Below are 27,070 nucleotides of genomic sequence, written 5' to 3' on the forward strand. Positions count from 1 at the left end.
GAAGTTCAGTGTCTACTTCTGTTCCAGCGTCCTACACAGGATCCAGCATTGCATTTAGGCATCACGTCTCCTTGGTCTCCTCTGATCTGTGACAGCTCTTGAGTCTTCCCTTGTCTTTCACGACCTTGATGTTTCTCAAGAGTCCCAATCAAGTACTTGTAGAATGTCCCTCAATTTGCGTTTGAGTCACTTTAAGGTTATAGATTTGGTGACCTCCTTTTCTATATTGCAGTTTGACCTGCTTATGGCCTGGATTTTTTTTTATAACTATCAGGAAAGGAATCTATAAATGCAATTGTAATATTTATTATGTCACAGGTAATTTTTCTGTTCTCTCTCATTCAGCTAGTATTTATTGAGTATACCATGTGCGAGGCATTATACCTAAATGATCAGTATGCAACAGTGAACAAAACTAAAAATTACTTCTGGAGTAGATTTATGAGGAAAGACAAAATAATAAGAAAAAATAAATATGCAGTACTTATTTATGAATGTTAATTTTATAAGGCAATAAAACATAAAATACATAGTGTTTACTGACGACCGTTAAAGAGAGTCATTTTTATAAGGCAGCGATGCGGTATATGAAATGTCAGGGGGTGAGCCTTGAGATTTTAGATAGGGTAGTCTGATAAAGTTCGCAAAGAAAGTGATTTTGGAGAAAAGATGCAAAGAAAGTGGATGAGCTCACTGTGCAACCATCTGAAGGCAGCGTTCCAGTCTCAGGGTGAATAACGGGGAAAGGGCCTTTTCGAGGTCAGTGAGGAGGCCAGTATGGTCAGAGAAGAAAAAGTAAGGTCCGAGAAGTCAGAGAGAACAGATCACGCAGGGTCATGTCAGTCTTAGGAAGGACCCTGGACAGGCCAATACCAACAGAGAAGTGACACAATCTGACCCTTCTCAAAGTGGAGCATCTGTGGTTGGGAGATCACACCTCTGAGGCTAAGTCTGAAACACAAGCACAGCTGGAAGGCTGTTGTGAAAATCCAGGTGAGACAGGACAATGGTGGTGGGTCTGAGGTAGTAGTAGCAAGGATGGGAGAAGTACTTGAATTTTGGATAGACTTTGAAGGATAGCCAATAGGATTGGCTGATCAAAAGGATGTAGGATATGAGAGAAGGTGAGACTTTATTTTTTTAAAAAAAATTTTTTAATGTTGATTTATTTGAGAGAAAGAGAGAGACAGTGTGAGCTGGGGAAGGGGCAGAGAAAGGCAGACACAAAAGCCAAAGCAGGCTCCAGGCTCTGAGCTGTGAGCATAGAGCCTGACTCGGGGCTCAAACTCATCAACTGTGGGATCATGACCTGAACTGAAGTCAGGTGCTTAACTGACTGAGCCACCCAGGTGCCCCAGAGAGAAGACGAGACTTTAAAGACAACACCCAGGTCAGAGGAAGGGGAGAATGGAGAACCAATTCAACACATTTCATTATGGATTTAACAATTCTTGTTTTGCAAGTAGAGCACATACCAACTCTAGGTAGTCAAGGCTGACCAAATGGTCAAAGGGTGTTTAATCCACAAAGGTGTGTGGAGTTATTAATCTGTTATATCGCTGAAAAGTTTAAAGTTAGAAGTTCAAAACCCAGATCTCATTGAACTTAGACAACTCACTGGGCAAAATTAATGTGTTTACTATCTCATTTGAATAGAATGATTCCCAGAGAAATGTGGAGCTGGAGGGAGGAGCATCCCCCCTAACCTGCACTGGAAAGCAAGAAATCATGTGAGCCCAGGACCAGTGCTGACTTGGAGGAGGGGGCACTCAGCTGTTGGCCACCGCCTGAGATCAGGTCCGGGGAATGACCCTGCAGGCCCTTTCCTGTCTGAGCTTCAGGCTGAGTCTCTGGAGAACGGAACCCTCTCCCATGTCCTTGTGCCCAAATCCTGCTTATTCTTCAGCCTCAGAATTCAGTGCTGCAAGACGCAGTTCCCTAACACTTCCTCCGGTGAGTCAGAATGAGTATTTTAGATCTTGTTCCATTAATTCTGTGTTCCTGAGAATGTCCCAACCTCTTGGTTTCTCGTTTCCTTGTACAAAATTGGGGACCTCAAACTTCCTTCGTCTCTAATTTCATGATTCTGTGGCTGGACTTTGAGGGGAGTCACCCCATTCACTCTCCCTCTACCACTCTGAACAAACTGCTCTTACTATACCGACCATATTGTTTTGCAGTTACATACTTTATTTTCTCATGCAACTTCCCCAACAACTGTCCTGAGGGCAAGGACTGAGTTTAATTTAAAATTTTTAACCCTAGCCATTGAAGTGGAGGCTGCACACAGTAGGTACTTAATAATCATCTGTTGAGTCAGGAAGTAAACATTTTGGAAGCATGTGCATTCCAGCCCTAGTGAGAAAGGGTCTCCAACCCAAGACTGCGTGCAGCATGTTGGTCGTTTCCCCCATTCGCTACCGTGGATGAGGGGTCGTGGTCTTCGGCTCTGGCTGCACATCTGTATAGCTTGTATAGCTTTAAAGGGTGACTTTTTTATGGTCCCTCACCAGACCAGTTAAATCAGAATCTCTGGGAACAGGACCTTGGCATCAGAATTTTTAAAAGATCCTCTGGTGACTCCAGTTGCAGCCAGGGTTGAGGACCACAGTTCTAGATGCTTCTCATACTGAGATATGAGTATCTCCTCCTTTTCTTTATACCTGTGTGGCCCCTACAGATAAACTAGACACGGATCTATGTCTGGGGGCCTGGGACACAGCTGAAGGTTCTATCTTTTTCAAATGGTGCAGACAAAACGTTCTTCCCTGTTCTGGTTTGCATCTGTTGATGTTTTCCACAGAGCCTGGCCCTTATTTTTGGATCCAAGCTGCAGCCTGGTTTTTCATTTTTGGCTTCTAGTGTATTGCTAATGAGCATCTGGCCTGAGTTAACAAATACGATAACAACGTAGCCTTTTCTTTTTTACTTTGATTACTTCTTCTTGCAAGAACCAGTAATACCACTCCAGCTCTGGGGAAGGGGGAGGTTGAGGGGGCTGCTTTCACACCTGCACTTCAATAAAAGAACTTGAAATAGCAATGAAACTAGGTAAGGAAGGGGTAAAGACCATGCGGAATAAAAGTGGGCTTTCAGACAGGTTCCATATCGTAAATGGGGAGTAGTATTCCCATCTACAGGCAACTCTGGAAGATCTGAAGAGTTGCACTTATTTTATAGATGAGGAGGTGAAATGATAGAGAAGTGTCTTTCCACGGTTGGTTAGTGGTGGGGCCTCCAAGGCCATGGTCTCTCCCAGCCCCGGGCTGCTTTCTGGTAATGATGCCTCCCCTACAACCCCACTGCTCTGCTCCAGATAAGTGGTATGCATAGTGGCTGCTGGAAATGCTTGTAACAACACCTTCTTTCATGAAACTTCCTATGTTTTCCCTCTGCCAAATGCCTCCTCCACTGAACCTTCCTTCTGATGAGCTTTAAACCAGTTTCTGCCCCCAGATTGCCTCATCTGTGGTGTAAGAATGGCATACACTTGCCCCCAATCTTCTGAGCCACCTCCATGCTCGCAGATTCTCTCAACTCAACCTCAGGACACGTTTAGCTTGACTTCCCATAAGACCTCATGCACAGAACCATCCTGGGCTTTAAGCTCTCAAACCCTTAAGAACCCCAGAGCCAAGGCTAAGGGCTGAGCAATAATGACATGTGCCTGTCATTGAAGGAATTCTGGGGCATGGGATACCAGTGGGCAAGGCAGTGGCAAAGGGGAGTCAGTCTTAGATTATGCAAGGTTGGGGTGGGGGTGTCTGGCCTCCCAGAAAACCTGTGGGGAGTTGGACCCTGGACCTCGTCTAATGCCTGCGCATAGGCTTGATGTTTTGAGGGTTAAATGGCTGGGACTGACGTAAGCTTCTTCATGATCCTTATTGAGAACGTACAGATATTTGATATTTTCCTTCTTTCTTTGATTTAAAGTCTTATGTACTTCATTGTGCAGGGATACTGCCAGCTCCATTTTGTTTTAAGATTTGTTTCAGGGCAAATCTGCCTGCAACCATTTTGTTTTGTTTTCCCATGAATCTGCTCAGTAAGTTTAAAGACAAGGAAGTAGTGATGGAAGTATTGGATGGCGGGGGAGGGGGGGCGGGTATGGAGATTAGAAGAGACAGTTTTGCATTATAAAGCAGAATTGTGGGGTTGACACTACTCAACTGGGGCTCTTGTGAATGACATTTCACTGCTCTCAGTCTTCCACCCGAAAACAATAATCCCTCCCCCACATTTAGGGGTTAGAATTAGTAATACATGGTAATTTAAATCCATGGCTTAAGCCCCTTTAATTTCCTTATGGAGCTAGGACTCCTGCACCTTGAGCCTATTATGAAAAGTTAAAATGAAGCCAAAAAGATTCTCAGATGATTTTTTTTCTCCGTGTGTTTTAATTTTGTGCCCACACTACGGAAATGAATATTAAAACTTTTATAACCAGAAGCATTTTTTAAAAATCATTATTACTTCCCTGGGAAATCCATTCATAAACAAGGGTTTCACCAATTATAGCTCTTCCTACTTCCTGAACATGAAAAAGAGGCTGTATTCATATTTTGTTAGTATTTTGTATTAAGTTTCTCGGTTAAAATTCTTCATATTTTCATGTACTGATAATTACATGCTGAAAATTGTTTCTTACAGTGAAGTTTCCAGGGTGCTTATAACCACCAAGCATCATTCAGATGCTTTATTCATTTTGGTTCTTTGGAAGAACTCCTATAAGAAATGTACAGAATAGTGAATGTAGGTGAAATAACACAGTATTAGAATAAAATCAGATAACTACTATGGGACACCAGGGTTAAATGGCAATTGCTGGTTTTTGTTTTTCAACAAATTAAAATATTCCCAATATCTTCTTTAAAAATGGGATCTGCTATTAAGAAAAGTCCTTTTTTTAAATTTTTTTTTTTCTGTGAATTCACAGGGCCTGGAACATAGTATACATTCAAATATATATGTGGGTATATATATATACATATATATATATGTGTGTGTGTGTGTGTGTGTGTGTGTATATATATGTACTTATATATGTATATATATAAGTATATATATAAGTACATATATATATATACACATATATATGTATATATATATGTATATATATAAGTACATATATATGCTTATATATGTATATTTATATATTTTTTAAATTTTTTATTTTTATTTATTTATTTATTTATTAATTTATATTTACTTTTGAGAGAGACAGAGAGAGTGTGAGTTGGGGAGGAGCAGACAGAGAGGGAGAGAAAGAATCTCCAGCAGGCTCTACACTGTCTGCGTGGAGCCCCACACGGGGCTCGAACTCACAAAACCATGAGATCATGACCTGAGTGGAAACCAAGAATTAGACGCCTAACCGACTGAGCCACCAAGATGCTCCCATTCAAATACATTTTTAATTTATTTTTTATCTTTTGCCTTTCCACAGAAGTTACTATAAATTAGAACTGTCTAGAAAACACCATTGTTAAGAAGTCTGAAAGTTGTAACCTCCTTTATGCTTTCTTTTATCTCTGAAAAATTTATGTCTAATCTTTTTATATTTGTGTAGGGATATAGTTTTTTTTGAAGGTTCAGTGAGTTCTCGTCTCTCCAAACAGTAAAAGTTTTGAATAACTCTGGTGTGTCTATACATAAAAACTATGGGGTATGTTCATAGGACTATCAGGATATGCTAGGAGATAAATGTTAATTCCATGGCAAGGCAAAGAAACTTTTAGTGAAAAGAAGATAAGGGTAATGCGTTGTAATAAGGAATGAAAAATATTTTGTGATAGTCTTCAAATTTTTCCTGTTGGACTCTGAGCTTAATGATTTTATAGTATTAAATGAGTTTATAGTATTAAGTATTACTAATAAAAGTAGGAATACAAAATGATTCACACATTTTTCGACTAAGAAGTTTTTGAAATACAGAGAAATTAAAACTGAGGAAATATGTAAGGAATAATTTAGCAAAAACCTAAAGATTAAAAAGTCCCCAACCTTGTTACACTCAAATTAACTCAGTTCTCATTTCCCTGTAGATTTATGATTTTAGATATAAAAATTAGCTTATTTTATCTATCTCTGATTGCTACCAACTGTTAATGATTTCAGCTTTGTTCTTTTTTTTCAACCTGTAACATCCTTTTCCTAATGGGAAACTCATAGCTGTATTGAGTGGATGGGGTATTTTTGCATCTTCCATAGAACTATACATGAGTGTTTTTTAATGCATTACTTCTAACTAAGTGACACAGGCCTTCCCTTTTCAGAAATTATGTATGGAAATTTATCATGTTAAAGAAGAAAAGGAAGCAATAATAAATCAAAAGCATGTTGATATATTTGTAATCTTTAGGAGATCCCATTCAATCCAAACTCTAATAGAGTCATTCTCCTTTGAAATGGTATATTATGCTACACTGAAAAAGTAATAAGGATATGAGAGAAGCCCAGAACAGCTCCCGGAAGCCTGATTTGGACACTGATGCTCCCAGCCAGGCTTTGGCATTGAGGTGATGGCACTATAACCACATAGTCCCAATTTTACAGGAATGGAAGGAAACTCCCTGAGGTACTGTATGAAAATATATCTACAGGGGTGCCTGCGTGGTTTAGTTGGTTAAGCGTCCGACTCTGGCTCAGGTCATGATCTCACAGTTCACGATTTCAAGACCCACATCAGGCTCTGTGCTGACAGCTCAGAGCCTGGAGCCTGCTTCCAATTCTGTCTCCCTCTCTCTCTACCCATCCCCTGCTCGCTCGCTCTCTCTCTCTTGAAAATAAACATTTAAAAAAATATATCTACAAATTTAGGTAACCACAGACATCAAAGAACACAAAAGTGATATTTCTGTGTCAATAATATTTTGGATTATTCTCAAAAACAGAAGACAGGCCTTCTTGAGACATTTTCAAAACTACTAACATCTTAGCATAATCTTATCTCCCCAGAGACTATATAAAACCGGGTACATAGGAGGGACTTAGTGTTTTATGAATGAATGAATTCAAGAACAGCAGATAAGAAATGATCAGCATAGAAGTAATGTTCAATACCTTTTTTATTGCCTGCTGATCTTCTTTTCATTAATTCATTGCTTGGAAACAAATTAGTCTATATGACTCCAACTATGGCCCTTATGAGTTAGTAATCTGTGTATCCACCAACTAGTACATTAGCACGTACAATGAAAGAACATTCCATGCAAACTAGTGCAGCCACTCTGGAAAACAGTATGGAGGTTCCTCAAAAAATTAAAAATAGAAATACCCTATGACCCAGCAATTGCCCTACTAGGTATTTATCCAAGGGATATAGGTGTGCTGTTTTGAAGGGGCACATGCACCCCAATGTTTATAGCGGTGCTATCAACAATAGACAAAGTATGGAAAGAGCCCAAATGTCCATTGACAGATAAATGGATAAAGAAGACATGGTATATATATATATATATATATATATATATATATATATATATATACACACACACACACACACACACACACACACACACACACACACATACACACAATGGAGTATTACTCGGCAATCAAAAAGAATGAAATCTAGAACAAATATTGTTAAAATGTCGATACTATCCAAAGCAATCTACACATTCAATGCAATCCCTATCAAGTAACACCAGCATTCTTCACAGAGCTAGAACAAAAAATCCTAAAATTTGTGTGGAACCAGAAAAGACCCCAAATAGCCAAACCAATATTAAAAAAGAAAACCAAAGCAGGAGGCATCACGATCCCAGACTTCAAGCTATACTACAAAGCTGCAATCATCAAGACAGTATGGTACTGGCATAAGAACAGACACTCAGATCAATGGAACAGAACAGAGAACCCAGAAATGGACCCACAAACGTATGGCCAACTAGTCTTTGACAAAGCAGGAAAGAATATCCAATGGAATAAAGACAGTCTCTTCAGCAAGTGGTGCTGGGAAAACTAGACAGTGACATGCAGAAGAATGAACCTGGACCACTTTCTTACACCATACACAAAAATAAACTCAAAATGGATGAAAGACCTAAATGTAAGACAGGAAGTCATCAAAATCCTCGAGGAGAAAGCAGGCAAAAACCTCTTTGATCTTGGCCGTGGCAACTTCTTACTCAACACGTCTCTGGAGGCAAGGGAAACAAAAGCAAAAATGAACTACTGGGACCTCATCAAAATAAAAAGCTTCTGCACAGCGAAGGAAACAATCAGCAAAACTAAAAGGTAACCAACAGAATGGGAGAAGATATTTGCAAAAGATGTATCAGATAAAGGGTTAGTATTCAAAATCTATAAAGAACTTATCAAACTCCATCCCCAAAAAACAAATAATCCAGTGAAGAAATGGGCAAAAGACATGAATAGACACTTCTCCAAGGAAAACATCCAGATGGCCAACCGACACATGAAAAACTGCTCCACATCACTCATCATCAGGGAAATACAAATCAAAACCACAATGAGATACCACCTTACACCTGTCAGAATGGTTAACATTAACAACTCAGGCAACAACAGATGTTGGCGAGGATGTGGAGAAACAGGATCTCTTTTGCATTGTTGGTGGCAATGTAAGCTGGTGCAGCCACTCTGGAAAACAGTCAGGAGGTTCCTCAAAAAACTAAAAATAGAACTACCCTACGACCCAGCAATTGCACTACTAGGCATTTATCCACGGGATACAGGTGTGCTGTTTCGAAGGGACACATGCACCCCCGTGTTTATAGCAGCATTAGCAACAATAGCCAAAGTATGGAAAGAGCCCAAATGTCCATCAATGGCTGAATGGATAAAGAAAATGTGGTAAATACACACACACACACACACACACACACACACACACACACACACACAATGGAGTATTACTTGACAATCAAAAAGAATGAAATCTTGCCATGTGCAACTATGTGGATGGAACTGGAGGGTATTATGATAAGTGATGTTAGTCAGAGAAAGACAAAAATCATAAGATTTCACTCATATGAGGACTTTAAGAGACAAAACAGATGAACATAAGGTAAGGGAAACAAAAATAATATAAAAACAGGGAGGGGGGCAAAACAGAAGAGACTCATAAATATGGAGAACAAACAGAGGGTTACTGGAGGGGTTGTGGGAGGGGGGATGAGCTAAATGGTAAGGGGCATTAAGGAATCTACTCCTGAAATCATTGTTGCACTATATGCTAACTAATTTGGATGTAAATTTTAAAAAATAAAAAATAAAATTAAAAAAGTAAAAAACAAAAACAAAATAAAATAAATGAAGTAGGAAAAAAAAGAATGAAATCTCATCATTCACAACTACATGGATGGAACTGGAGGGTATTATGCTAAGCAAAATTAGTCAGAGAAAGACAAATATATGACTTCACTCATATGAGGAATTTAAGATACAAAACAGATGAACATAAGGGAAGGGAAGCAAAAATGATACAAAAACACGGAGGGGGACAAAACATAAAAAAACTGTTAAATACAGAGAATAAACAGAGGGTTTCTGGAGGGGTTGTAGGAGGAGGGATGGTCTAAATAAATAAGGGGCATTATGGAATCTACTCCTGAAATCATTGCTAACTAACTTGGATATAAATTAAACTATATAAAATGAAAGAAAGAAAGAAAGAAAGAAAGCAAGGAAGGAAGGAAGGAAGGAGGAAAGAAAGAAAGAAAGAAAGAAAGAAAGAAAGAAAGAAAGAAAGAAAGAAGGAAAGAAACATTCCAGAAAGGGTCTTGGAGGTTGCCATGGATCTGGGACTCATCATAGAATAACACCTGTATTTGCCCTCTTAAAGCACTGATAGCCTCTTGTTACTCCTTCTGCTACGCTAGCACCAGGGGCCCTGGTTTCAGGAAACAAGGGAGAGTCTTCCCAGAAGAAACTCCTGAGGTAGCAAAAATATCCACCTGGTGACTCTCCATCTTTGAGCATTTTGTGATTAGTCAAGACCCTTAGGGGCTACTCCCTATGAGGGACTAGAGCTGTCTATTAATTAGGAAAGAATACATAATCGTGGTGAAGAATGTGCTACCAGAAAATCTGGTACATACAGCGCCTCATGGGTCCTGAAGGTCGGCAGAGAGCTCTGCCCACTCTCCACAAAGAGAGGGAGTCTGTCTGTCTTATTCATCATTGTCCCTCCTCCCCCCAGAACAGAGCTCACTTTTGCAGGTTAACTCTCTCTCCAGTCCTGAAATTATTTCTTAGTTTGCAACAATCCTAAAATGTGTCCATGGATAAATAGGTTGACTTTGAAGACTTTGATCATCTCTAAAACAAAGGATAACACCCACTCCAGGATCGCTGTGAGAACTCTGTGAGACGATGATAAAGCCAGCCAACGCTTTTTCGAGAACTCGCGTTGTGCCAGCCATTGTGCTACACACTTTATAGACGTCACGTCACTTGAAACTCAGGACCACTCTGGGCTCTTGAGTGTATTTGTTGGGAGTAGCTCAGCCCGGTTGTAAGCCCAGGCACTCTGGCTCCAAATGATTTCAACAGCATATATCAAGTGTTTAGTACAGTACTACACATACAAAGGATGCTCACTAAATGTTACTTCCCTTCTTATCTTCCAAAGAGGTACTATTTAAAGCACCAAAAGTTCCATAAGAAGATAAATGACTTTTCCAGAGACCACAGCGAAAGGCAAAGTCAACATTGGAATGTATCAACTCTAACAGTATACCCACCTTAACAAAGCTTAGGAAAACTTATTTATTTTGGATTATTCTGAAGCGACCCATGGAGAGTGGTGGATAGACTAAAACATTCAAAAATGCCACAGAATTTTTGAATTTTAATTGGAGGCCAAAGCTAAATGAAAAACAAACTCCACACTTGGCATTTGCTTCTTTCAACTGGACACCAAAATTGCCTCCTCTAGGGCTGTGCCTCTTGCACACTGCCTGGGAAGTGAAATTTCTCAGGTGCTCAAAGCTTCCATCTTAATTTTTTTTTTAAAAAAGTTTATTCATTTGGGGCACCTGGGTGGCTCAGTCAGTTAAGTGTCCGACTTCGGCTCAGGTCATGATCTCACAGTTTGTGAGTTTGAGCCCCGTGTCAGGCTCTGTGCTGACAGCTCGGAGCATGGAGCCTGCATCACATTCTGTGTCTCCCCGTCTCTCGGCTCCTCTCCTGCTCATGCTCTGTCTCTCAATAATAAATAAATTTTTTTTAAAAATTTTTTTAATAAAATAAAAAGTTTATTAATTTTTGAGAGACAGAGAGACTGGACATGAGCGGGGGAGGGGCAGAGAGAGAGGGTGACACAGAGTCTGAAGCAGGCTCCAGCCTCCGAGCTGTCAGCACAGAGCCTGACGCGGGGCTTGAACCCACGAACTGTAAGATCATGACCTAAGCTGAAGTTGGCCACTTAACTGACTGAGCCACCCAGGTGCCCTTCAAAGCTTCCCTCTTAAACCCAGCCATGTGATGAACAAGTAACTCAGCTGGTGAGCCAGGGTTGCCCCCTCAACTGTTCAGAAGCAGAGTTTGGAGCTCCTTGTCCAGGTCAGTGATTCTCAACTCTGGCCCAATTAATAGAACCACTTGGGAGCTCATGCCCTGCTACACCCCAGAGAGTCTGATTTACTTGGTCTGAGGAAGAGCCCAGGCACGGGTTTTTTTCAAAAGCTCCCATGTGACTGTGATGGCAGCTGGAGTAAAAAACGTCCAGGAAGCAGTTGGGACATCACTGAAATGGACTCACTCCTTCTACAAGATCCCAGTATGACATTAAGTGCAGGGCCCAGAGAGTGAAGAACAATTCAGCAAAGAAGGTTGAAAGTGGCCTTCACCCCAAACTCAAGGCTGTAATGTCTTGCAGAGTTTTTAGCCCTGACCAAATAAAGGGTTACAGACTATTCTTTCAAGGTTCTCTCTTTGGTGCTTTGCCCTTCATTTTATTAGTACTATTAACCTTGTGCAAAAATCCCAGTGGCAGTAAATGACTGTAGCGAAAATAGCTTAGTAGGAAGAAAAAACGGGTGAAATAAAAAAGAGCGTCAGCAGTCTCATTTTCTGGGACAAGATGACAAGGACCACCAATCCTGACAGAGGAGGGTGCAAGTGTGACATGTCAGTCTGATGGGGTCAAGGTGGAATTTCTCCCACTGGTGCGGTATAGAATGATTAATTCAATATGGAGATCTAAAAGCTTAACAGAAGCCTAGGCAGAGAGGGGCTACTAGATCATTACCCCATTCCTGCATATTTTATTAAGTCTAGATAACTCTTGATTTTCCTTTAATAGGTTTTCATGTCTATGGAACCCATATTCAAACAGAAATTAAAAATTCATTCCAAAGACAAACATAAGAACATTTTCAATTTTTTGCGTCACCATTCCCCACAGAGGTCATTGAGAATCCATGGTCTTCTTCATATGGCTCAGTGGGACCATTGGAGACTGACACAGAAGTCACTGATCGATCTAAGATGTCAAGGCTTCTTAAAGTTATGCTGGTATAGAAACTATATACATTTAGCACAACTTGGATATTGCAAACTCCCAAGTATAAAACTCAATTAAAAAAATGTATGCATGACAGGCAGTGACTATTAGATGGAAAGGTAGAAAATGTTGATGGAGTGGAAACAGAAGACCACGAAAGTGCCAAGAGACATGGAACTGAACTGGGGCACAAGAGAACTTGGGTGGAGGTGTGCCTCGATCCTATTCCAAACATATATATAAAAGATCTGGTGATTAGCCTCTGTGTAGCTGCTAGAATTTCTCATTCTTGCTCATCTTGTACAGTTACCTTCCCTCACACACTCTGTCCTTAAACTCTTCACTTTCTTCCAGTCTACTCTGTCTTCAATTCCTTCCTTGACCAGGAAAGTTAGGATGGCTGAATGATGTGATTGAGTATGTAAAAGATTCTCTTACCCTGTTCTCAGCTCCATTGTCTCCCTGTTCTTTTACTGCAGCTGCCTGGCAAAAATCCCCACCCGGATCAATCTGACTGTCTGGCTCTCATCACCCATAACCAAGATGCTGAGCCGTGCTGGAGAAAATCACAGAAGACAGAGACAGATGCATTGTAAATTCTCGGTCTACAGTAACTATGCATAGAGCCCATCAGGACTCTGTTTTTGGATCATTTTCCTCCACTGTTTGGATTTCAAAGATGCTCTACTTTTCTCAACCTCAGGCTCCACTTTTTCTTCTTCCAGCATCAGCAGACCACTCACACTTCCTACTTCACCGAGAACATAAAAGCAGACAAACTACTGTCCCCTCTATTTCTTGCTCCCAAGTCCAGCAACCTACTCATCACAGACACAATGGATGTCCTGCCCATTCCCAGTAGTCTCCACCTGCCTGAGGACTCCCTCTGGGATGCAGACACCCCACCTTCTTCACCCTCAGATGGGTGTGTACTTATCGTTGGCTCCTCAGTTAAGGGATCATGAACTAAGATGACACCCATCTTTTCCCCCTCTCTTCCTGTCACTGTGGAAGAGGCTTCCTTCTATTCAAGACCTGTTTCTCCATGGATCTCCATGGATCTGGGTTCTATCCCCTTGCTCCTTCTTAGGGAGCTCACTCCACCAATTATCACCACTCATTACTGTATCTTTTCTTTACCTGAATTCTACTTTGTTCATTTAATATTAATTTTACACCACCACCTCATCTCCTTTTTGTTCATGTTTGTCTGATTTTTATTTGCCCATTCCTATATTTTCCATTTATTTTTGCCCTTTAATGTAAAGAACATATCTAGAAACCAGCATTTTTTTTTTTTTTACCCAATCTCTAAAACTTCGTAATTTGTTATGCTGACACCTATTTTAGGCCATTTTTCTGAGATTTTATTTTATGCTTTTAAAAGCATTTCCTTTTGTGTTTTCTTTACCCATCTTTTGCTAATTTGATCAAGCCCCATTTACTCACAACTGCCATATGTGTTCTGTGTAGGCTGTCTGTCTAGGTACACAGTATGATGAACTGGGCTCACAGTTAGTGAGCAAGTAACTGATGGTTACATTTAATCTTCTGTAAAAGCCAGGATATTTGAGTCCGGTGCAGCCTCTCTCCTTGCTTCTATTTCCAGTCCTAATTTGCTATCTGCTGTGACCGCTGTGACCACTGCGACCAGAGTGAGCTTCCTAAAATGCATCTGGCCAAGTGACTCCCCATCACAAAACAGATCAATTCCAAGCTTTGTGGCATGGCTTCCAATGTTCTCCATCATCTTTCCAAAGTCCTCTCTTATCATTTTCTCTCCCTATATAATTCTTCCTCCAGGCCGTGCTAACTTAGATTTCCTCCACGCTTTTCTTCCTGAGTTTATCACTTCATTTCGAAAATACTTATCGAGGCCCCATCATTCCCCCAGAACCATGCCAGATGGTGGGGTCAAAATGGCAAATGATAACAATGGCCTCTGTTTCCTGGGGCTCCCAGTCCAGTGGGGAAGACAGAAAAACACTCAAACAATTACAGCACAGGACCCAAAAGGCCACACACTGGTAAGAGGGGTTGCAATGGGGACTAATAGGAAGCCTCTAGCTGGACCTGGATGGTCAGGAAAGCAACACTCAAGCCTAGATCTGAGTGAGGGCCAAGTGAGAAATAAAAAAAAAAAAAAGAAAGAAAGAAAGAAAGAAAGAAAGAAAGAAAGAAAGAAAGAAAGAAAAAGAAATGGCTGCAGATTTCTTTCATATCACCCTAACAGATTCCCCTGCATCCCTCAAAATCCCACTGCCTCGCCCAGCACCTTCCCTGACTCCCCAGAAGAGGTGGTCACTTCCTCATCTGTGCCATTTCTGTGTCTTACCTCTCTACCCTCTGCCTCTCTACTCCTAGCACTGTTACTAGCACTAGTCACTGTTAGACTGCTTTTTACCTTGTTTACTCTTTGGCCTCACCCTTTCCTACCCTACTGTCCTCTCTTACTCGGCTGTCTCTTCCTCCAGGAAGCCTTCCATGACCTGCCCACCTCTCCCTTAGGCAGTCCTCTTATGTGTTCCCACAGCACCTCAGATTTCTCTCAGAGCACTGGTCACACTGTGATTCACTCATTCATTCATTCATTCATTCTATGAATGAGACATACTGAACGCCTTCTCTGATCTAGGCATGTGATCTGAACGGATAATCCAGCAAGAAATAAGTCAGACTGAAGAAGCTCACCAGCAAACATAAATACAGGGTGTCCTCTGGGGGCACAAAGCCCAGAGATGTAATCCATCCCAGGAATCTGGTCATTGCCCCCCCACCCCCACCCCTGCACTCACTCACTGTGTGAGGCCAGGCAGTGGTGCTCTAGTGCATCTTCCCCCCCTTTTCCCCAGCACAGCGTCTGGCACATCTTCACGCAATCCACGAACGTGAGAATGAATGAGGGGTGCCAGCCTCTGTGCTTTATGAGGATGATCAAATCTGTCGTCGTGGTTCCTGGCCCCCTCAGAGCTCACAAACTAAGATGCACCAGCAGGGCCAAAGGGACAAGCCAACCCCCCCCCACCCACCCCCAGGAAGGTGCTGAAAGGGAGGGTGACTGCTCTGCTCCTCTCCCTTGGCCCCGGGAATGATGTGCCAGTAACAAAGGCACAGAGACCCGCTTCCAGAACTGTGTCTCAGGACCAGTCCTGTCTCCTCTCTTCAGCCAGTGGTTACGCGTATCTGCTTCCCATATCTGCCGAGCAGGCTGCACTTTCTGCCCAGCAAGGGCTGAAGGAAAGAGCAGCATTGAGCAGCATGGGGATGCTTGGGAGGGAAGGGGAGTGAGCGACCAAAAAGAAAAACAAAGTCCCACAGAAAACTTGTTTCCAGTCACCATAAGCAGAGCCCCGCCAGCACTTTCCATCCTTCTGCTTCCTCCTGCACAGCCTGAAGGGAGCCCCATGGCTAGGCCGTCAGCTCTAACTCAGCAACTGCTCGTTCCCTCATCACGTTTTCTATAATTACATGTTGGGTAGCCTCTTCCCCCTTCCCATTTTAATTAGTCGTCAGATGTAAAATGACCACTAATGTATTTTCTGCTTTGCTCTTCGGGAGGTTTTGCGTATTTTTGTCATCCAGGTGTTAGGATGACGCTCTTATTTGTAAATGAGCCTGGGGCTCTCTGATCCTTCAACATTTGGGGCAAAATGTAAAGGAGAGTCTATTAAAAAGACAAAGGGACATATTGCCCCTCTGGAGGAAAAGTATGGTCGATTTGGCAAACTGAGGGAGCAAGAAATGAACACCCTCCAAGGTCACCAGACTCTGCGTGTACCTCACACTGTAGAAAAGCCTGGGAGACAGTCATTTTTAACCTTGGCCGCCAAAGACATAGAAAAACTCAGAAAAGCAAAAACAAGGGTGGGGGAGGGTTTTCCGGTTCCAAGGATTTGTCTGGAACACAGTGCTTTTTACGCAAGGGTCCTTTAAATTTCCTTTGGGCATCTGCATTCTGTAGATTTAAGCCCTTCTGCAGCTTCAGGGCTGGTTCTTGGTTGACTGGATTCCTTCAGTAATTGGTTCAGGGACGGATACATACGCCAGCCGGAACCAATATTTATAGGAGGCTTGGGGCTGCTACAGCCATGTTGTCACTCTGAGGGCAGCCTGAGAATGAGACCTCCAGCATGCAGAGTTCACAGTCTGATCCCTGGATCAGGCCATTAAAGTGTCCACTGCCCACACGAGCCCAGAATTTTCTGTTTTGGCTTAAGCTGAGGTTTTCACTTTGCTTTGGCTGAATTTTCTGTTCACTTATTCAAGAAGGCTTCTGACGGATTCACACTCAACAGACGTAAAAGGAGTTGGGATTTTATTCCTAATTTCATCCAGGAGGCCTCTAAGGCATAGGTATGAAACGCCACGCATTTCCCCTCCTGTGTGGACCCACAGCCGGTCACCCCCTCAGGCATGTGCGACGCCCTCCGAGGGCTCCCCTCAGCCCCACACTCTCTTAATCTGGGCACCCCATTCCACAGAAGGTCAGCACCCCAACGGATGAGTCCCTCGAATTCTAGCCTCACAATTAGAGGAACTCAACTTTGCTGATTGAAATTCGGAAACTTTCTCAAACTTCCATTTGTGTTTTTATGGTTTAAGAAAATAGTCTTATAAGTGTAATCTTTATAAAATTCATGTACAGGGCAAATGCCAGGTAAACAACATGAATAGACTTGCACGTACATAAGGTGTGCCTTCGTCAGGCTTCTTCTTAGAGTAGAGGAACCACAGGCAGGACTAGCTGACGTGTTTAGGGCAATGTGCTCAGGAGGTTAAGTCAGGAGTTAGGAGCTTCCTTCAGGGCATCCAGGGGAACACAAAAGGTCTGCACTCACTTGTATTCTTACTTGGAAATCTCTTCCAGAGAGAGCGCACTGGGCCATGGGCCATGAGATGTGCATTCTGGCCCCCATGCTGTCCGTGGAGCTGTGATTGCCTGCCCTGAGTGATTCCCGGAGTCATTCCGACACCCCCATTCTCTAGTTCTACAGTAGACTGTGGGCATTTTCACCCAGCTGCCACTCTGGAGTCATGCGGAACTTGATCACTGCCCACATCATGACTGTTAGAGCTAGAATGAGCCTCCCATGTCTGGTCCAGCCATTCACTTCTCGAGGAGGAACCTGAGGCCGGGAAGAGGCTGTGGGCACTTGGAGGCTGTGGGTGGAGAAGAAGTAAGGATCAGGTGGCTGGTGGCCGGGCCAGAGGCAGGAGGTGTGGGCTCTGCTGTCTCTACCACTGGACTTGGACAAGACACTTCCCCTCTTCCTGATGAGGGAGCCTAAGGCAAGCTATGGCCTGTCCCCCCAGGTGGGATATGTGTGATATTCCCCGGGCACTCCTGGCTGCCCAAGAACAAAGGAAAGGGAAAAACAAATGGTTAACTGATGGAGATCACAGTCATACAGGACAGGAGTCTCCATCAGTTCACAAATATCTCAGTAAATTACAAGAAAATGGCCATTTTATCAGTAGCCTAATCTTCAGAAATCCATAAACTCAGTTTCCTGGAGCTCCGACATCACCGTCCCCTCTGGAGTGATGTGGGGAACAAAGACAAGAAGGAAATGATAGGTCAGATTAAACTTCCTTATAACCTGCAGCTCATTGACAAATACTTGAGGCAAATACAGACTGAACCATTTCTCCAGGAACCCCCTACTGTCCTAATGTTAATGCCTGACTAGAGGGAAAACAACTTTAGCTTGACAAGAGCAAGGACTCCAGTATCTTAGGAGTCTTCTTTGACATATCAAAGTCCCTCTGGAGCCCTTCCTCTTGCCCTTACCTCCCTCAACTCCATAGTATATAACCAGTCACTCCTCACCATTCCAGTGCAGCTCTTCCTGCCTGTGGGTCCTCTCCCCGTGCTTTAATAAAATCCCCTTGTTGCAACAAAGATGTCTCAAGAATTCTTTCTTGGCCATCAACTCCAGACCCCCGTCATTCCACTCCAAACCCCCATCATCCCTGCCTCTGTTTTTCTCATCTGTATAGGGGGTGGTGACTGCAAGGACTAATGACCCCTCTCATATGTGTGAGAACATGTGTATAATTAATCAGTTCCAGCAAACGGCCTGCATCTGGGTCTCTGGAGGACCTTCTCTCCCCTGCTACCTGGCGGTTGTACAAAGACTGGCTTCATTTGTCAATCATAGGTTAGGAAGTGAGGGCCACTCATCCTTGTAAAAGTGGGGGGTGAAGATGGGGTTGTTAGAGACTCCTTTGTTTTCTCTTCCCAAGCTCTTCCCTGGCCCCAGCTCTGAGGCAGCTGCTCTCTCCGGCTGGCTCTATCTTAGCTCCTAATACACTCTAGGAGGGAAGGCAAAGGCACAGGGCCCGCAGTCACTGGCCATTCACAGTATAAGCAGGTTCTCAGCAAACCTTACGCATTTAATTGATGAAAGTAGGAAATGAGGAAGAAATACCCTAAAACAATCTTGTACAAGTACAAATGCCTGCTCAGTTTTTAATGTGTAGGCACCACGGCAGTTATTCAAGGTAGACTTTCCAGCCTCGGATTCTCTTGTCGTATGTTTGCTATCCACGCAGTGTTTCAATTTTGTGGGTATTTTGGTCTTAAGATAACTCACCGTGTCAGGAAGAAAAATTGGTAAACTCTCTAAGGGAAGAAACTGTACTTTTTAAATTGTTTCTCAAGTGTCTTAGAGGCTCTTCATAAATATTTGTGTTGTTGTGTTATTATAATAATAGGCAAAGCGGCTCGTTTACACTGGCCTTGCTACAAGAATGAGACTCACGAAGGGTGTCACAAAAATAATGCCATCCATGTTAAATATTTAATGTCATCTTCTCCTAGTGTCAGAATATTTAGTTCAGTGAGAGCATCTCTCAGGCAGAGGGAGACAAGCCAGGAGTACATTCTGCACATATGCAACACATTAAAAAGAAGCCCACAAGGTTTATTCTTACGACTCACCGCTTTTGCTCTGGAAGGTTGCCCTGATCAGGGAAGGGCATAAGGCAAGACAGGCCCAGGTGGCGGGTGCTGAATGGAAGGGAAGGCGAGCTCAATCTGGGCAGATTCTCCTCTGGGAGCCTGCCGGTCAGGTGGAGATGCCTCAGGCCAGCTCCAGGGGCTAGCAGGAGGGGTCACAGATGCTGGCTCCTGGCTCACCAGTCCCAGGTCATACCCATCTCAGTCTCCTTCCACTTGGTTGGGGCAATGGCTTCCAACCCTGTCACCGTCTCAGAATCATTAGTGAGGCCTTTTAAAAACACCTGCAGCCTGAGTGGACCTCAGGGTCTTCTCACTCCAGAGGTCTGGACGGAGACTGGCTACCTGCATTTTTTAAAGCACCACACGTAATTCTGATGTGTGGTCACAGTGGAGAAGAAACACCTCTTGAGAGAGTCAGTGTAGGCTCTCCAAGGTGTTAAATATTTTACTCTAGGAGAATGAAGTGTGAAGGGCTGCCTAAAGAACACAAAACATGCTGATGGTAGAGGCAGTTTGCCCTGCCCAGTAAGTTACAGCCTCAAGGCTTGTGTAAAACAGGGCCCTGGAGGCATGGGGTGTTCCTTTTCACTACTTACACCCAGACCTAACCCTGTCTGGTAGCACTGAAGAAAACGCCCTTCCTGACCAGAGAACAGCCCAGACCTCCTGTGGGATGATGGTATTATTAATTTTTTTTAAGTTTATCTACTATTTTGAGAGAGAAAGAGAGAGAGAGCATGACAGTGCGAGTAAGGGCAGAGAGGGAGAGAGAGAGAATCCCAGGCAGGCTCCGTGCAGAAGCCAATGCGAGGCTCTATGACTGTGCGATCATGACTTGAGCCGAAATCAAGAGTCAGATGCTTAACTGACTGAGCCACCCGGGCGCCCAGGATGATGGTATTCTATAGGTATATCTATTCTATGAGCATGTGACCACATATCCCCCCATCTGTGTTCCCTCATCTCCCTATATCGTGTCACTTCCAGGAAATATCTGGCTGCTTGGCTTGCCACACACACACCTGTGTGATGTTTTAAAAAACTAGCAAAATGTTTTCATTAGTCAGGGTTCTCTAGGGAAACTGAATCTTATAATTTTTTTTATATAATTCCTTATTATATACCTTTTTATATGTAAATATTTATATAATTATACTAAAATATAAAATCTCTATATAGACTTGTGTATATAGATATATAGATCTATCTATCTCAATAGACGTATATATATAGATTTACTCTAAGGAATTGGCTCACATTAATGGAAGGCTGAGAAGTCCCAAGATCTGACATCTGCAAGCTGGAGACCCAAGAGAACTGCTGTGTAGATTCAGTCCAAGTCTGGAGGCCTGAGAATGGGAAGAGCCCATGGTTTCAGTTCTAGTCCAAAAGCCAGCAGGCTTGAGAGCAGAGAAGAAACAATATTTCAGTTTAAGTCCAAAGGTCTGAAACGTCTGCTGTTCCAGCTCAAAGCACTCAGGCAGGAGGAGTTTCCCTCCTCCAAGGAGGGTCAGCCTTTTTGTACTATTCAGGCTTCAATTGACTGAATGAGGACCACCCAACCCACATTCAGCAGGGCCTTCCAGGGCCATCCGGCTTTACTTAGTCTACCAATTCAATTGTTAATCTCACCCAAAAACACCCTCAGGACACTCCCAGATTAATGTTTGACTACAAATCCGGGCACCCTGTGGCCCAGGCAAGCTGACAAATAAAATGAACCATCACAAGCCTTTTTTCTTGCAAACATCTTATCTGGAGGGAAGCAAGTATATCCCAGAGTACACAGTGCAGGGTAAAGTCAGCCTCTTTCAAGCACCTGTAGGAGCAGCTACCCACTATGGTGTGTCACTTCCCATGGCATCAGTCAGACAGGCCTCTGCTTCTAATGTGAGACCGTGTGGGGTAACTCAGAGTGTGGGCAGATACCCTTCAAACTGTTGATACAGCTCTGAGCCCCACCCCAGGCTGGACTCCATGTCACTGTGTATGCAGCACATCCCCTGGCCCCTAACCCACTCTGGGACAATCCTCAACATTGGACCTTTCTGTGTCCTCTCCCCACTTCCCACCTCCCACTTCCACTTGGCCTTCACTGTTTCGGCATTGATACGCTGCTGGAAAAAACCCAAAGAACCGGGCTGGCTGGTCCTCAGCGATTCGTGATTTCTAACTTCAGCTGGATCTTCACTATCACCCCGTGTGCTTTTTGCCATTACTTAGCCAATGATCCATCTATCTTGTCAGCCATTCAATAAACACTGTTGATCGCCTACTACTTGCCAGATATTGTGTTCTGCTAAAGATACAACAAGGGTACAGGAAAAAACAGAGTTGGTCTCTCCTCTCAGGGAGCATACAGCCTGGCAGACTCTAGAAGGCAGATGCCCTAAATCTGCCCCAAAAGGCCAGTCCTCTGTATTCGCAGGTGACCTCAATGACAAGCACAGGTTTGCCTTGCTAGAAGTTCCTGGGTCTCTGTTTGCAGCCCAGAGCTCCTTCCATCACTCCTTATGCCCTCTGGATCTCTGAAACCAGAAGCTGAAGGGCTCAGGGTGCTAGGGTGGCTCGGTCAGTTATGCGTCCAACTTCGGCTCAGGTCATGATCTTGCAGTTCATGAGTTAGAGCCCTGCATAGAGCTCTGAGCTGATGGTGTGGAGCCTACTTGGGATTCTTTCTCTCTCCCCGCCTTCCCCCCCCCCCCCCGCCCCTCCCTCACTTGCACTTTCTCTAAGTAAATAAATAACACTTAAAAAAAAATAAATAAGTTGAAGGTCTCTCTGGTCACCGCCCCCACAATGCTCCTGCTTCTTCGAGCCCTCCTTCCTCTTACTGTTCCTTCTGCATTTCTCCCTTCTGAGATTTTAGCTCGTCTACCTTGATGCCCCATCCGGGGACCCTAGCAACCTCCCCTGCTCAGGGAGACTTCTCATTCTGCATTCCCAAGTTGCCATATCCTGTTTATTCTTCTTCCTAAATAATTCTCTCCTTTCCGTGTATCTTTAATGCTTCCTGTAGTACTGCCTCATCACTTGACTCCTAATTCCTCTCCTTGTCTCCAGTCTCAACCCTTTCCCTCAAGCCAGCCTTCATATCGCCGTCAGAAACAAGCCTACTACACTGGACGATGTCCTGCTCTTGATCCAAGTGCTTAAGTGGCTTTTCACAAGCTAGAATAGGATTTTCAAACTTCTTGGGTGTTTTGGGTTTTTTTGGCAGAAGGATCCTTCTTGCCCACCTCCTTCAAAATGGAATCTGAAGCCCTACAGAAAAATGAGCTATTAAGCCATGAAAAGACATGGAGGAACCGTAAACACATACTGCTAAGTGATGAAGCCAATATGAAAAGGCTACATACTGTGTGATGTCCATACTCTATGAAATTCTGGAAAACACGAAACTATGGAGATAGTAAAAGAACCAGTGATTGCCAGGGGTGAGGGGGAGGGAGAGATAAAGAGGCAGAGCACAGAGGAGTTTTAGGGCAGTGAGATTACCTGTATGATACTATGAGGACTACACATTATTATACATTTGTCTAAACCCACAGAACATACGACACCAAGAGTTATGCACACACCTAAGGTAATTACAGTTTGGGTGATACGGACGTGTCAATGTAGGACTGTCACAAAGGTGACACTCTGGTATGGGATGTTGATAGTGGGGCAGGCAGTGTATATGTGGGGCAAGGGGAGCCATCTATCCTTTCTACTCAATTTTGCAGTGAACCCAGAATTGCTCTAAAACATACAGTCATTGGGGCACCTGGGTGGCTCAGTCAGTTGAGCATTTGGTTTGGATCACGATCCCAGGGTTGTGGGATCAAGCTCCACATTGGGATCAGTGCTGAGTATGGAGCCTGCTTAAGATTCTCTCCTCTCTCCCTCTGCCTCTCTCCCCCACTCATGTGCTCTGTCTCTAAAACAAAAAAATAAATAAAATAAAATAAAATAAAAAATAAAAGATGGTCATTTATTACACATTGCATTAAAATTTTTTAATTTATAGGTGGCTCAGTCAGTTAAATGTCTGACTTTGGCTCAGGTCATGATCTCGCGGTCCGTGAGTTCAAGCCCTGCGTCGGGCTCTGTGCTGACAGCTCAGAGCCTGGAGCCTGCTTCAGATTCTGTGTCTCCCTCTCTCTCTGCCCCTCTCCTGCTCACTCTCTCTCTCTCTCTCAAAAATAATTTTTTTAAATTTACATTTAAAATATAAATTTACTTTAAAAAGTTTACATTTAAATTTACATTAAAATTTGTTCTATTTACCTTTACCTTTAGAAAAAGTGGAGCTCCTTTGATAAAGGCTGTGGCAATGGAAGAAAAAGGGTGGAGTGAGATGGAGCCCTGTCTGTGTCTCACCCCCAAGCATTCCCTTGTGACCTGGGGACCTCAGGACTTGGAGGAACACCAGAGATGCAGAAGACACGAGCTACATGACTTAGCAAGGTAAACAAGGGCTCTCATGGTCAGGCCTGGCTTTCCTTCCAGGCACATTCCTCGTGGTTCCCTGACACCCTGCCTTCACAGTATTCTGCACAAACACTAGCATTTCCCCAAGCACCTCCTGCTCCACGGGGTCTCCCTCCAGGCTTGTGCTTCTCCCTCTGTCTTGAATCCTTTGCCCTTCTCCACTTGGTGATTTCCTTCAAGTCTCAACTCTATAGCAGCACCTTCTCTGTGAAGTTCTCCCCAAGTTCTTCAGGAGACTTTCCTCAGGCTTGGTTCATCTTATCCTGGCATCTGGCAAACGTAGTGTCTGTTTCCACACGCCTAACTCCTACTGTGTGAGCGATGTGAGAGCAGGATCCTTGCCGCTTTCATCTTGGTATCCCCTATAACCAGCAAAATGTCTCACTTCCTAAGCATTTGCTGAGAATGAATGAGTAAACGAATGAACAAATGAATGAGTGAATACATCAACTTGACTCTTTCTGTCTCAGAAGATGATCCCACATTCTAGTAGATGATTTTCACTCACTCCTTGGTAGATTTACTTTTTTCGCCATAAGGTTCTTTGACGTTGGGGCTTGATAGCACTGGTCAATGTATTTACAAACCAGGCCAGCCATAAGCAACCCATAGATGGGTTTGGCCGCTTAATTTCTTCCCACATTTCAATAGCTGGCAGAGCCATGTGCCTTCAGAGGTGTCTTCAGTTTATCCTTAAGTGATTTCATCTTTCTGTTCCCATTTACACATGTTCTTAGTTTATGAAAAGGAAGCTTGCCAGCCTGTCCTCTGGTAGAACAGAAAGTCAGGACTGTTAGCTTTAACTATGACCTTTAGAATATTTCGATAAAAGACAACTGTAATGGTGTGATTGCTTGGGACATTTATGTATCTACTTATTTTTATTTTCTTTTGAGAGAGAGACCGCACACGTGAGTGCCTGCGGGAGGGGCAGAGGGAGAATCTTAAGCATGCTCCATGCCCCGTGCAGAGTCTGACCTGGGGATCGATCTTACAACCACGAGATCATGACCTGAGCCAAAATCAAGAGTCGAATGCTTAGCCCCTGCTTGGTACATTTAATACCTAATTTCCAAAGCCTCAGTTGAACATAGGCTGTAACTGAGCAGACATCCTGAGCCTGCAGCGGTAAAACTGGCTCCTCCTGGATTTGAGAACTGGGGTCTGCAGAGCCAGATAGATTAAGCCTGGTACATATTCCTTTCTATGATGTTTTCCGTCTCCTCTGGCTTACAGAGGCCCTTAGAAAAGCGCTCAAAGAAATGATCATTCAACCAAACGTTTTACCTGTTTTGAATGAAGTCAGTCCCATGAACTTCTTTGTTTCCTCCTATTTTTCATGCAATGTCTTATCACAAGTGTTTAGGCTCTCAGAAAAATGTAAAGCTCAAATCAGGACTTGCTACACCTGAATCAGAGTTCTGTTTCAAAGTTCACCAAAATACCAATAGCGCGCACACACACACACACACACACACACACACACACACACACACACACACACACTGGGTTTTTTAAAAACTACAGTCTGCCCTCTGGAGACTCATTTCCATGTGGCCCTTCAGAAACACCTGAATTTTTTTTTTTTTATAACTTTAAGGGCTTTGGCTTGAGTTTTCTATGTACTTTTGACTAACTTATTTTCCGCCATAGATACAGACTCTATGAGATCATTGGTCTATGATTTTTTCACTATATTTCTTAATTTATATTTATAGGTAATTTCTTTCAAAAACAAATAGTGAATAATTATTTACCATAAAGCACATTCTTAAAAAGACTAAGGTCAGACTATCTCTGATAATGAACCTCCAGAGTCTTTCAAAGACAAGTAAATGACAACAAGATCAGAGCCATAAATTAAGCAAGTGCCAAATTTCCTTTGACTTATGGTAATCGAAGACCACCCTCACCACCCAAATCATATCATTAGGGAGAATCAGAAAAACTCGGGCATCTATAGCCTTCAATATCTTTGAAATACAGTAAAAGGAGGCAGAATTGCCACTACCTTTAATTCATTCACTACCATCCCCTCCCTGGTCCCCACACTCTCGTTCAACAGGGGCCAAGAAATCCTTCCAATGCTTTCTTGGTGCCTGCTCACCACTTTGAATCCCACATCACCAGGCCCCAGTGTTGTAGTTGCTTAGCCACCCCTGGTCATTCTCTCTTAGGCTCTGAAAATTTTAGCTCTGGCTCAGTGTCCCTCTCTTCAATATTAATTTTGTCATACTTTAAAGTGATTTCAGGGACTCCAAAGATAATCCTTCCCTGCGCCTTTATCTCTCGGTTTCTTAACCTCCTCCTCTCCACCGATCTTGTCTTCAACACAACCTCAGCCACCCTCTGCCCATGGACACACCTTAGACTTGTTACTACCCCAACTGAATGTCCCAAACCTCAGTTTCAAGCATCCTCCTTTCTAACTGCCACTTTCTATCCTTCAAACTTACTGTCTCTACTGCTCTTATTCCAACAATGCTCTGGTCCTTCTGTTTGTACAATTCATCAATCCTACCCATTTTCTATTGTCCTGCCATCTCCTCATTTACTTGTGGATCATATCCCTGGATTTAGTCCTCATTTTCCTCTCTGCTCAGTTTAAACTCTGAGGTCCACCATTATAATCACCCCTTTCCATAAACTCTCAGCTTCTTGGCTTCTCTTTTTCATCATATGCCCTTGAAAAACCCCATCTGAACAGCTGAGTGTGGCTGCAGGAAAAACACCCAGCCACAGAGATGGTCTCATTTCTAATTTATTAGCATGAATCTCAAGCAGATCCTTAATGCCATCCAGCCACTCTGACGTATCCCTCGGTCCATACACCCTTCTGCTCTCCTGGATGTCCTCTTTCTCACCCAACTTTCAACACCTGCTTCCCATCATCACTAACAGCCGATGACCCTTGCTCCTGATTTGCACTGAGAATATAGAAGCAACAAAAGAACGTCTACGAGATACCGCCAACCCACCTAGCAGCTCCAAAGCCCATGTACTCTGCCTGCTTTCAAGTTACTCTCTTCTTGTGTCTTTAAGAAATCATTCTAGGTATTTTTCTCTCCTCTCCTACATTATTTTTTTTTCCTTCTCAAAAGGATTTCCTTCTCAGCGTACAAATACGCTGTCATTTCTTCCATGTGTAAGAGCAC

General features: G+C 43.2%; 1 protein-coding gene and 1 long non-coding RNA gene across 6 annotated transcripts in view; one reads left to right on the forward strand and one right to left on the reverse strand.

Moving 5' to 3' along the window:
* Positions 1 to 27,070, reverse strand: part of KCNAB1 (potassium voltage-gated channel subfamily A regulatory beta subunit 1) — a 411,162-nt gene that overhangs the window by 92,105 nt on the left and 291,987 nt on the right. The window lies entirely within an intron of this gene.
* On the forward strand, positions 1,622 to 13,658 carry LOC109261802 (uncharacterized). The gene is made up of 2 exons (XR_002077527.2): positions 1,622 to 1,953; positions 12,955 to 13,658. It is a non-coding gene; the product is annotated as an uncharacterized LOC109261802 (long non-coding RNA).

This window comes from Panthera pardus, unplaced genomic scaffold, assembly GCF_024362965.1.
Source record: "Panthera pardus isolate Hobbes unplaced genomic scaffold, ASM2436296v1 HiC_scaffold_16, whole genome shotgun sequence".
NCBI lineage: Eukaryota > Metazoa > Chordata > Mammalia > Carnivora > Felidae > Panthera > Panthera pardus.